The sequence below is a fragment of the Petaurus breviceps genome, unplaced genomic scaffold (genome assembly GCF_028583685.1).
Source record: "Petaurus breviceps papuanus isolate PSGF00001 unplaced genomic scaffold, PetGlider_PUasm1.0 90281, whole genome shotgun sequence".
In the NCBI taxonomy this organism is placed as follows: Eukaryota; Metazoa; Chordata; class Mammalia; order Diprotodontia; family Petauridae; genus Petaurus; species Petaurus breviceps.
Window position 1 is genome coordinate 815,711 of NW_027187205.1, and position 12,296 is coordinate 828,006.

General features: G+C 42.9%; 1 protein-coding gene across 2 annotated transcripts in view; it reads left to right on the top strand.

The window, feature by feature from the left end:
- LOC138176866 (large ribosomal subunit protein uL23-like) overlaps positions 1 to 12,296 on the top strand; it is a 38,694-nt gene that overhangs the window by 1,035 nt on the left and 25,363 nt on the right. Inside the window, exon 2 of one of the 2 annotated variants that reach the window (XM_069107793.1) lies at positions 365 to 476. The exons of the other annotated variant lie outside the window; for it this stretch is intronic. The gene's annotated coding sequence lies outside the window, so the exon portion shown is untranslated. The remainder of the gene's footprint in view (positions 1 to 364; positions 477 to 12,296) is intronic. 2 annotated transcript variants of the gene reach the window in all.

Below are 12,296 nucleotides of genomic sequence, written 5' to 3' on the forward strand. Positions count from 1 at the left end.
CCCCCCCCCCCCCCCCCCCCCCCCCCCCCCCCCCCCCCCCCCACGACGCTCTTCCGATCTACGAGCATTCTGGTGGAGTCTAAGGACGGTAACTCCGAAATAGATGTATTTTTCCCCCCCATCTAAGTTCATAACCCTCGGAATTCTATTTAGACCACTTGGAGTCTGTGGACCCAAGGTTAAAAAGAGCTCGTTAGATAGAGGCCCGTGCTCTATCCACTAGTCAAGGCTGCCTTTCTTCTGACTCTATACCCTCTCCTAATTATTTCATATGTAAAGCCAGTCTTGTACTTTTCATTTACCCAATAAAGATTTGGTTCCCCAAGGGCTCAAAAAGCACACAAATCTTCACCTGTCTCCCCAGGGTGCTGGAGACAACCCTAGGAGCAAAATGTGGACTTGATTATCAACATGAAGAATGGAAGCAGGTTGTAGAGGGAGCCGCCTTGACCTTGAAATCAGTCTCTTTTACTGAGGTGAGAGCCATCAGCCTCAATCAGGAAGTCGAATTTATTCACCAGTTGACAATAAATGATTGTGGTGAATTGTCTTTACACGACTCCACTCCTCCTTCCCCCTACCCAATATCTGGGACCAACTGATGGAAATAGGCGGGTTGCCCAGCCTCTCTGTAACAAGATATGGAGGCACTTTCATTTGTTTTGCTAACTTATATGTCCTATTAACATTAAGGTTTTTCAGCAGAACTCACCTTGTTGAAAGTCTTGAAAATGAACTTGGGCATTGCCCTGTCAAATATTTCTTTTGTCATTCTGAAAGCATTTCTCATCTGAAAGATTACACTGGTTGTAGGTAACCACAATCTCTTCGTTCTCAGAATCCAAAACACAAGGTGACAGGCAGTCTTGGTTCACACCTTTCAGCTTGAATTCAAGAAAAAAACATCCAGTATAGCAAAATCAAGGTCTTTAATCAGGGTAAGGGAACTGCCGCCAGATGCCACACAGCAAGTGATGGGGTTACTTGAGGAGGCGGCTGGGAACAGGGTTTATATAGGGTACTAAGGCAGAAGGACTGACCAAACTGCAGGTAAGATAAGCAAGGCAGAAGGAAAGGGGCGGCAGGTGCAAGGGGATTGGAACATTCTATGGTTTCCCCAGGTAAGTTGTTTTGCATAACTACTGAAAGTCCTCAAGGAAAGCTTGGGAATCCTGGAGGGGAGAGTTTAGGACTTTTACAAAATAATCAGAGACTTTTACAAAATAATGATAACTTCTGGTCAGCCTCAGGCAGTTCAGGGTCTGGGAATGCAGACAAGGTTATATTCAGTCAACTGAATTTGACATTAACCCACGCTTCCGCTTCCGCAGGTAGGGTAGAAAACCTGTGGATCATCCAAGCAGAACTGTATCATATGTACAAATAAAGCCACATGCTGACTCCACTCAATTTTTGTTCTGCTCTTGGTATCTCTGGTATAATCTGTGTGCAGTGAAAACATTCAGGTTGTGGGTCCCCTTAAGGATGTTAAGGTATTCTTACTTTCCAGTGCTGACCAAAACTAACATCTTCTTTAGCACAATACTTTCACAGTTTTTACCTTGATCCAAATGGTTACTGATGGGAAGTCTATATATTGAGAAGTATCTTCTGTAATACTATATAGTGGAAGCAGTCTGGTTGGGTATGCTTGTATATCTATCTTGTGAACTGGCTAGTCACTGCCAATACATGACTTGTGTTCTTGCTCTTTCCTTCCAGGGTTAGGCAATGCAGAGAGTATCAAAAGTTTGTTAATAATTAGGATTTCCAGTTAGGTCATGTGAGTTGGCAATGCTTTGCTTTATATACAGTGAATATAAGTCTCACTTTTGGTGACATCTGAAGCCATCTTGGATCAGTTCAGTTTGTTTCCTTCTACCTCTAGGTTCCTTTCTTGGTCAATATGTACTCCAAAGACAACATATAACACTTTTATGGTCCTAGAGTAGTGTGCATATAGCAATAGTACCAATTGCTTCCTGGTACCACATATGGGATCAGTGACAGTCTGTTTAGTAATCTAACTTCTGCCATTGTCTCAACAATGAAATGCACTAAGGAGATTGGTGCCTTAAAAGTCTGTTGCTATCACACCCCACTTCTTGGTTTCTATCACTTTACTTAGTTCTTTAACAGCCATTTGCTTGCTCTCATTGCTACTCATGCATAGGTTAAAAAGCTTGGCAACAAGGTTATTCAGTATGCTGTCTGGCCATCCCCAACCTTCAACCATTCTTCCATATGCTTTGTAATCCAATTCTCATGCATGGTCTTCCCTCTTTCTTCAGGTATCACCATAGTTTTGGTGTTCCATGGCCTTCTGTACAGGCCATCTGCCTCCACATGGGTCTTCCCTGCTTGGTAGTGAATGCTGAATTAATAGTTAGTGCTGTCAACCATCTCTGGCAAACAAAATCTAACTTGGTCAGATTATGTCAGGGAGTTGTTGACAATCCATACTTGCAAATTCACTCTGAATGCAGTTATCCCTTCCACATCACAACTTTCCCCATTGTGGTTTTGTTCTATCTCGGGCTGGCCTAAGAAATTAATGGGAATTTTGGGAGTTTTTTGGAAGCTGCAGATGATACACTAAGGTCAGCAAATAACACAGAAATTTTAGAAACTCAGAAATGGATAAAATATATGTTTAGTATTACATAATATCAACCCAAATTTTACAATAAGGAATTGTAAACACCCCATAAGAGAAAAAGAAAAAAATTCAGATTTCTTCTCTGGTATGAAGGGAGGGCCAAAAGATTTTGCATGGATTTTCCAGATCATGAGAGTACTGCACCTCTAACCCCCATGATGTGGAGGGATAACTGTATAGTTTCTGAATTTCTCAGTTCCAGCCCACATTAGAGCCAGGATCTCCAGTTTGTGGAGGGCGTAAAGGGTCTTGCTTTTGACAAGCATCTGTTGGCAAATGCCACTGGTTTCATTTGATCATCACTTTCTTGGTAAAGAACTTCTCCTAGTCCCTTTAGGCTGGCATCAGTATGCAGGACAAGCATCTGTATGCAGGACAATGGATTTGTTTGAATCTGCATAGTACAACATTAGTGTATGTATGAGACAAGCTTTGTTTACATCTCTGTCGATCAGCTTGGTTGCTTTTTTTAAATTAGATTTTTCTTTTTGTTTTTTGGAAGGGGAAGGTAGGGCAATTGGGGTCAAGTGACTTGCCCAAGTTCACGTGTCTAGTTTTGTGTTCCGTGTCTGAGGTCAGATTTGAACTCAGGTCCTTCCTGACTCCAGGGCAGGTGCTCTATTCACTGCACCACCTAGCCACCCCTTGGTTGCTCTTTAAGATAACATTATGCTTCCTGTATTTCTGTTTCTGTGCATGGAAAAGGCTCATTAGGAATTGCAGATAAGGTCATGCTCATCATGTGTGAAGACCTGTGACTTCCTGCCCTGGCCTCACTTTTTTTTCCCAAAGCTGATCCTTAAGCCCTTAATGTCTTTATCACCAAATTTACATTCTCTTCTTAAGTGCTCATAGCCTAAAGTAAGTATGTCCATCTTCTCCAGTTATACCAGAAGTAAGTTCAACCTTTTTCTTTTAGTAATGATATTACTTTGTCTTTCAGGTTTACTCTCTACCTTTTCCCCTGGCCTTTTCCATTACTTCATCAGCTTGTTCAGTGATCAGTGGTATTCATTCCCTATTTTACTGTTCAGGGCTGTCCTCAAGTCATCCCAGCCTACCAGTCCTTTGGTCACTTGATTGAACCTGTTTATATTTTCTGCATCAGGTGAAATTATCCTTTCCCACACTATTCTTCCCCACTCACTACATTTGTGTCCACCAGTCTCCCAGATTGGGAAGGGTGACCCTTTGTGGAATGGTACTCCCAGTCTCTCCAAGTACCATCTTCACTGATTACCTAGGAGCCATAAAATGTCCCAGAATAATTTAAACATTCTAGACACATGATATCAGGGTTTCTATCCTTTAGCTCCCTCTGATGTTCAGTTGGGGAGGTCTTTGGAGCTTTCCACCAAACAGCTCATCTTACCCAAGTCTGAGTCCTACCCACCCTTTAGCTCTTCTCTCTCACCTCCTTGGTCCTGATCTCTACTAGAGGCCTCAGGTCAATTTCTGAGGAAGTCCTTATGTTGGGCATCTTTTTGCCATCTGGATTTGGGCAGGTTCAGAGATGTATCACTTGGCTCCATTTCAAAATTTTGTTAAATTCTCTTTCTGACTAATGAAGCAGCAGTAGCTTTGGACCTTGTCCCCACTGCCACAATGCCATCTCTCTGATTGAGGGGAGGTAGCCACTGTTTTGTTAAGCACAGGTAGGGTTTTCACCAATGACAGAGAGCAAACAGACTTGGCATCATTTGCATGGGAACAATCTAGTCTGTTTCTGATGTATCTTGCTATATAGATGTCAACTCAAATGTGATGGCAAATTTGGGCCTCATGTTCTGTCTTGTGCCATCATCTTCTGTTATTAAATGTCACAAGTTCATTCCATCATTTCTCTGCCTCAAAGGGAAAATCATAAACTAATACCCAGACGCTATCCCCTATTTGTATTTTATCTGCGATGCTTGAGTATTCATCTGTATCTGGAAGCACATCTTTAGAGTGTGGTGGACTGATACCCCTACATGGCTGATCCTAGTGTGTGTTTTCTCGTTTGCTTTATACTTAAACATTGATAATCATTATTCTAGAGGAATAATGATAAAATATGTACCCACCTCCTGATAGAGAGATGAAGGACTCAGAAAACAGGATGAGACAAATATATTTTTGGTCATAGACAATTTGTAAATTTATTTTACTTGAATGTTTGTAATGGATTTTGTTTTTCTCTAGTTTTCAAACTTGGGTGGGGAGATGGGGGAGAGCATGAGAAGGTGAATTTTTACTGATTGAAAAAAATAATAATTTTTTAAAATTAATCCTTTATTTAAAAAAATCTTATATTTGAGGTCTACTATCATTAATCCCTTATGAATATTAACATTAGCAAGATGATAGTTTGTTCCAAGAATCATGCTCAGAAATTCATGATTTCCATCCCTTATGCCCGGATTTAGCCAATAACCAAAGAACAACTCATAAACCAACCAATTCAGTTCAGCCAAGCAACATACAAATGTAGTTACATCATATGAAGCAATTATATGGCAGCTAATATTTTTGCTTTAACATCATCATTTAGTAAGCAGTAATAACCATATTAAGGGAAGGAGTGGAATAGGTCAATTCATTGGAAGCTCATTTGAAGATAAAGTTTGAAAAAACCACAGAAACAAAGATTAAAGTGTGTGTGTGCACTTCTCAGAGAAAAGGCCCTGATTTTCCTCACTAGGATGGTGCTCCCATTTGAAACCTTTAGGAGTCGCTAGAGACCTCAGCATAAGCTCATTTTTTTTTTTTTTAAGTTTTATTGACGCTTTTTTTCCTATCACATTTATTTTTGGGTATATTTATACACACAGGTACCCTCACACTTGGCCAGTGAATCTTCTCTCTCTTTTTTTTTTTTTTTTGCTTTTTTTTGGAGGGGAGAAAGAAGGGCGATTGGGGTTAAATGGCTTGCCCAGGGTCACACGGCTAGCAAGTATTAAGTGTGAGGCTGGATTTGAATTCAGGTCCTCCTGATTTCAGGGCTGGTGCTCTATTCACTGCGCCACGTAGCTGCTCCATTTTTCCTTTTTTTCTTAATCTCTGAAGAGCAGGAGTGGGGAACCTGTGTCCTCAAGGCCACTCTAGAGCAAGGGCACCTCTGGGGTCACATAGATATTCCCTCCTGCTATTTCAGGGAGCTAATTAATGCTGATTATTCGTGAAAAATAATAAAACTTTGAACCCTGATGCTAGAGAAGAATTTTTTTCTCTAATCACTGGGCAGAAATTGGCCTCTCTGCCCTGTGGTACACTATAAAATTCCAGCTAATCACTGCATGTCTCCCCCTTATCAATACCCACTGACAAACACTCAGAAAGAGATAAAATTAGCTTTATATAAAGACAGAATCCATCATCAAAGTACAAATAACAAGGAAATAATACTCGAACAGGAAACTCCCCAAAGTAAGCAAATGGCAGCAGGTTGCCAGGCAGTGAATGATGAAGCAGGGGGAGGAAAGAAATGAAGAGTAGATAAATTCACCAGGTATCATCAGTGCCCTAGGGTAGACACAATTAGGCAAGTTCTATGCCATCAGATCACTTCTAAACAGACCAGGAAGCAAGACAAGTCTCCAACCTATGGTAAGTTGAGATTAAGAACATCCTCCACTTTCCATTAACTCCCACTGTCCATCTGAACATCTACACCCCTGTCCTCTCTCCACACATCTCTTCAGTGTTCCTAGACTCTCTGTCCCAATGGATTGTAATCATTCAGCTTACTTTAAAAAAAAAAAACTACACTGACCAGCAGCCCGTGTGGCCAGTAGAAGGTTGTGAAAGTACTTTATTGAAAAAAAAAAAGTGCCTCCCTCATCTAGTATCTGAACTTCCACTATAACTGATATGTACTTTTGGGTTAAGCATACTAGCTCTCTATGTCTCTTTTTAAAAAATGCACCACTTTCCCCACGCCTCTGCCCTCCAGAAAAAGGAAGACTTTTCTGTCACAATCAGATGCTTCCTTCTAGAATATAGGCAACTGGGACAGCAGGAGGCCACTAGGCATAAGGGGAAGCCAAGGCATATTAAAGCAAGTTCTCAATTTTATAGTGGGTGAAAGGCTTTGAAAGGCCCCGCCCCTCTTCTGACCCCATTCTGAAAAATCATTTGGAAAGGAAAAGGTGGACAGATTCTGTGACCTCTCAGTAGACGACCTTTTTCAGAGTCATGAATTCTTCCTATTGTATTGAAGTATTGAAGGATCCTAGATTCTGTGAAAGGACTGAGCTCAGAATGAGATTAAATTTGGAGTCAAAACAGAAGTATGTTTTTTTGTTTTCAAGGGAGATGCACTATTGAGTCCACCAGTCTGGAATAACATGATTAGGAGCCAGTGCCAGGGTGAAATCAAAGCTTAAGAAGTGAGAAATCACCTGACCTCCACCCACAATATTCCATGAACAAATCTGGGAAAATCCCTGGGACTGGCCCTCTATATATCTTAATGTCCTTAGTTATAGACGGAAAAGAAAAGGGAAAGAGCTGGCTGGAGTATAATACATGTCCAGGAAAATAAGGTTCATGACCCCACTGTACTTAAGGATCAAAGATGTTGGCACAGTGACATTCTTGCTTCCTCAGGCTGAGAATAAAAAATCCTGCTTTAAGCCTATCCTATGTCTTAAAGAGACACCTGGGTATAGAACCAAGGGCCCTGGATTTAGACTTAGAAGAGTGAAATTCTAATTGAGGGTTAGTGACTTTGAGTCCTGTACTGGCTATTCATTGTATGACCTTAGGCAATATCCCTTCCCCTTTGGGTTTCATTTTCTTCATCTACAAAATGACAGGTTGGCTGATTACCTGATTCCAAAGATTCTTGTTGGCTCTAAATCCTATGAGTAATTTATGAATGGCCTATCTATAGTGAAGGAGCCTCAAAGGGAGAGTGAGTCACGGGGGTCTGGAAGTGGCAGTGAGGGGGAAGGGGAAGGTGCTTGGATGTGAGAGAAGGTAATTGTAGTAGTAGAGGCAGCAGCCAGTCTTCTATGGGGCCTGTGATTTTAAGAAAGAAGAGGAAATAATAAAAGAGAAAATGTCTAATGTGAAGGATGGACTAGGGGTTAGGAGCATCACCCCTCCCCGTCCAATCAGGAGTCATCGGCTCATAGGCAAAGGAAGCTCAAAGGAAGTTTACAAGTTGGCTCTTCGATCTGAGTTCCTAGAACTTGTCTTTAACTGCTTTTCAATATAATTGCTTTCCTTTGTAATCATATATACTTTATTTTATACATTTTAAAACATCATTCTGAAAAGGTGTCCATGGGCTTAACCAGGCTGACAGATGGAGTCCACGATACAAATAAGATTAAGAACTCCTGGTCTGGTCAGATGAGGAATCTGAGACCCAGAGAAGTTAAGTGACTTGTCCAAGGTCACACAAGTAGTAAGTAGCTGATCCAGGATTCAGACTCAGGTCTTCCCATTCCAGATTCAGCACCCTTTCCACTGCTTGGCCTGAGCCCTTGACCCTCTGTTCCTGTACTAGCTTCCTGGGAATGGGTCTCAGTGGAGAGGTCCATCCCTGCCCTTGGGTGACCTAAGAGAGCCAGATTAAAGAGCCATTCAATCCCAAGAGATCAATTGGATGTGATCCTCAGTGCTCACAGGAGAAATAGTCTTGGCTTTGGTACTTGGCATTCAGAGTAAAGAACAGCCTTTGCCCTTGGGGGAGCAAAAGGCTTGTCTGAGGATAAGCCCCCACCCACACAGCCCTGTCTGTGTGATGAGAGGCAGAGAAAGAAGATGTAGAGAGCATCAAGATTCTCAAACAAGCAGTCAACCAACGGGTCAATTAATGAGCATTTATTACTATATTATATATATATATATATATATATATATATATATATATATATATACTATATATTACTATAATAGTAATACCATTACTATGTAGCTTAACTGTGTGCCTAGCACTGTGTTCAGCTCCACTGAAACCAAGAAAGGCAAAAGCTTAACTCCTGCTCTTAAGCAGCTGGCCAGGCTAGGTGCTGGGGACACTGACAAAATGACCAGGCCTCTCTGTCAAGGAGCCCACAGGGGAAATGACCTGTACATTCAAAGAAAGCTAAAATAGATGTCAGATAATTGGTGGGGGTGGAAAAGGGAGGCACCGGCAGCTGGGGGAGGGCGGATCATGAAAGGGCTCCTGTAGGAGGTGGCATTTGGACTGAGCTTTGAAGGAAATTATCTTTCCTTTCCTTTGGTTTCCATGGGAATCAGCTGTGAGGGGAAACTCGGGGGCGTGTGGTGTAGGCAGGTGCTGGGTGCTTTTTGAGTTGAGTGAAGTTGGAGGTGTAGGTGGCAGAGGAGGCGAAGAGGGGCATTGTGAAGCGGAAGGGGGGAGAGCAGCCAAGAAAAGGCTGCCAAGGGCTGTTGCAGGGTGCCTGACCTCCCCTAGGAGATCTTCTCCATTGTAGCTCACACTGATCCCTCCCTTCTCTGAGCTAAGGGGCTGTGGGGGGATCCAGTTGGGAGATGCCCAGACTGTAACTGCTGCTTTGCTTAAATGAGGGAGAGGGAGAGGGAATGTGGCCCTTTGTTATGGGCTGCCTTCTGACTGTTCTCTGACTCGAGCAGCAGGAGGTATGAGTTACTTCTTGCTTTATTGTTTTCCTGTTAAACAGGTTTTTGTTGGGGTTTTTTTTTGACATTTTGAGGAAGGAAGGAAGGACGGACCTATTAGGTGCCAGGCATTGTGCTTAGTGATTCACAAATATTATCTTGTTTGATTCTCACAACAACCTTGGGAGGTGGGTGCTATTATCCCCATTTTACATTTGAAGAAACTGAGACAGAAGTTAAGTGACTTGCCCACAGCTAGTAAGTATCTGAGATTGGATCTGAATTTAGGTCTCCCTAAGTCCAGTACTCTATTCACCATACTACCTGGCTGCTAAGAGTGAGGGAAAGAAAGGTGGGAGAAGGGCAGACCAGTTTCCTGAGTGGGGGTTCATGGAGGAAACTCCCTGTACAGTTAAAGGTTGTTCTGAATGGCCTCAGATGCCCATTTCTGCTCTGAGAGTCTCTGATTCTGTGACTTGCCCAAGGTCATACAGCTTTATTATACTGGGGGGAGGTCCTGACTTTCCCACATTGGCAGATTAAGGGGCTAATGATGTAAACTCAGAATGGAGCCCAGCCAGCACCCTGGAAGGAACTTGCACAAAGGTTGCTGAAAGGGCTACACAGATACTAAGCCCACAATACCCCTTCCCTCTGAGTTTTGCCCTTGGCAACCTCCTCCAGGACTATCTAAATGTAGAATACCTTGGGCTTGGGTAGGGCTGGAGGATCCCTAGTGCCCTGGCACTGAATTACCCTGCACAATTTACTAGCAGGTTCCATGGACTGGCATCAATTGCTTTTTTATCAACCCTGTGTTTCAGGGGCCACACCCCAAATTCCTTCTGGTTGAGGGTGTCATTGCCCTCTGCCTGTCAAGCAGAGGGAATCAGGCTCTGTGACTCCTCTCCTCATTCACAGTGCCTATTTTTACTTATAGCAATATTTACTCAAGCCACAACTCTCCTGATCTCTTGCTCAAATAGCATTACTTACTCAGCTCACACCTATATGATTGTATGGCCTGGGAGACCCATAGCCAAAATCTGAAATCATTTAGGTGGCGCTCCATCCAGAGTCAGCATCTAACCCTGCGACAGGTTGGACATAAAATGAGGAAGTTCCATCTGGGGAGGTGGGTCACATAAATCCAATTTATCAAATCCATTTCCTTTAAGAAGTTCACTCTGTCTCTTGTAGAGCCCTAATAGGGACCTGACTACAATAGGAATTCATCTTAACAAGCTATGAATAATTCCCCATCTCAGCCACCTAAAAAGAAATAAAAGGCATTCACAGTTTGGAGGTGCAAATAAATGTGGATGACTCTGTATGCTATAGGTGCTATAAAAGACCTCAGAGAGCTCTTCCAGTCTATGGAAGTTAGCTTCAAAGAACAGCTCTGCATTGTCTGCCCATCGCTGGCTCTCTCTGGGCAGGAAGTCATCCTCCTCCCAGGGAGCAGTGATAGTCTAGCCTAGAGCTTTCTCACCATTGGTGGGAGTTCTCAAATCTATTCTCCTGTTTCACTGCTCCAGTCTCAGCAGGCACCAGAATTTCTGGGTTGGAGACCATTGAGCAGTTTTCCCCACCCCCATTAGGAGAGGTTCCCTTTACTTCCACAGCCACCGGCCCCATTGGGCTGCCTGCCCCTCAGCTTTCATTACAGAATCCCTGAAAGCCAAGAGCTCTGTTTTAAGCTGATAAATGTGACAGCACTTTTTTACTTTTAGTCTTATCCTGGCAGTCCAACTTGGGCAGAATAGTCAACAAAAACCAAGGAAGGCTGGACTCGGTGCCTTTTTTTACCCTCCCAACCCTTTCCAGGACCCACTGAGCATGACCCTGTCCCACAGAGAAGATTTTCTCATATGTGATCAGGAGGGTTCTTGTAACCTAGAACTATACAGTATCCCTCTATCCAATCACATTATCCTCTATATTTGCAGAATTCTTCCCCCAAGTCAGCCATGATGTAAGCTAAGCCATGAAGCCATCATGTCTTGTCTCAGACTACCATAATGATACCAAATGATGGAGATGACTCTAACACCTGCGCTTTCTTTGTTCGTGTTCCATGTTGGGATGAAATGAGGCAATTGCAAATCTTTGAACATTTAGCAAAAGGAGGTTTACTTTATCCTACCATAGCAGAGATAGGCAACAAGGACACAAGGATACAATGGCACTTAGCTTCTCTGGCTGAGGCCCACATCTTCCCATACAGAAATATGTCTGGTCATCAGGGTAGGGTATGGTGAAGGACACAGTGACTTGTGGAGTCTTCAAAAATCCACCAAGTCTAAGGGGCACTGATTGCATGTGAATGGAACTTTTTATGTCCTTAGGTGACCAGGTATCAGGGAAGCAGGGGCCAATCAGGTCACTTGACAGCTTTGTCTATTTTTTGGGAAAACAAATCCCTGTCTCAAAAGGGATGGCCACCCAGAGGTGTGTTTCCATTAGGATCCCCCAACCCCATTCTCACCTCAGTCTCAGGGGCCATTTTGTAAACAGTCAAAGTTGCCTGATCTCTGCTAGTAAATAACAAGAGGCTTTCCATCTCTCTGCTAACTTGGGTGTCCCATGAACTCCAAGATCTCTCAGTAGGACTCTCTGCCACCTTTCTGAAGGTTTCTTTCACAACAAACTAGAGCATCATACCTTTATTTCTGACAGCAATCTTTTGAGCTGATCTTGTGGGTAGGTGGTAAACTTCCCTTACCTTCTCTCTCAGACTAGAACTATATTGTTTGGAGAATTCTGCAGGTTCTCCATTTTCACAGATCCAAAACAGAGATCCATAGGTATGTGTGGCTCATTCATAAACGTCATTAAATGGAGAGTAAAGTCAATGTGATCATTCCTGGTGGAGCTCTTTTTGTGAACTGAGGAAGCCACTGTTGGCTCCACTGAATTCCTGGTTCTAGTCTCCATGCACCTAACGTGTTCATCAGTGTAACTGAGATGTGCAAACTTTTGAGGGTGCCAAAGTTATTTCCTCAATACTAGTGTGTGTGTGTGTGTGTGTGTGTGTGTGTGTGTGTGTGTGTGTGTGTGT